Here is a 601-nt window from a genome sequence, read left to right on the forward strand (position 1 = left end):
CACCCGTCACAACCATAGTAGGCAACTATCCTACTATTGAAAGTTGATAGGGCAGAAATTTGAATGATGCGTCGCCGACACAAAGGTCGTGCGATCCGTCGAGTTATCATGAATCATTAGAGCAATGAGCATAGCTCGTGTCGATCTTTTATCTAATAAATGCATCCCTTCCGGAAGTTGGGGTTTGTTGCACGTATTAGCTCTAGAATTACTGCGATTATCCGAGTAGCAAATACCATCAAACAAACTATAACTGATTTAATGAGCCATTCCCAGTTTCACAGTTTGAATTAGTTCATACTTACACATGTACGACTTAATCTTTGAGACAAGCATATGACTACTGGTAGGATCAATCAGTATTCCTTTTTACGACACTGGCACTGTATAAGCCTAATCGACAGAGTCAGTACGGTCAGAGACAGGTATGGCCGTAGCCCACAATAAGCAACGAATGCTTAGCAAGGAAACGAAGGTCGAAGACAACGTGTAATCGGACATGGCTCTAAAATCCCAGAGCACAAGTATAACTGCCGCAGGCCATGCTATCGACACAACAACTTGAGGACAGCATGGAACATAGGAGATACTTTGGGGTTCA

At 42.9% G+C, this 601-nt stretch overlaps 1 pseudogene; it reads right to left on the bottom strand.

The window, feature by feature from the left end:
* The window catches only part of LOC145789973 (18S ribosomal RNA), a 1,784-nt pseudogene extending 1,421 nt beyond the window's left edge, over positions 1–363 (bottom strand).
* Positions 364–601: the final 238 nt, after the last annotated feature.

Source organism: Camellia sinensis, chromosome 4 (genome assembly GCF_055761805.1).
Source record: "Camellia sinensis isolate YWXY chromosome 4, ASM5576180v1, whole genome shotgun sequence".
NCBI lineage: Eukaryota > Viridiplantae > Streptophyta > Magnoliopsida > Ericales > Theaceae > Camellia > Camellia sinensis.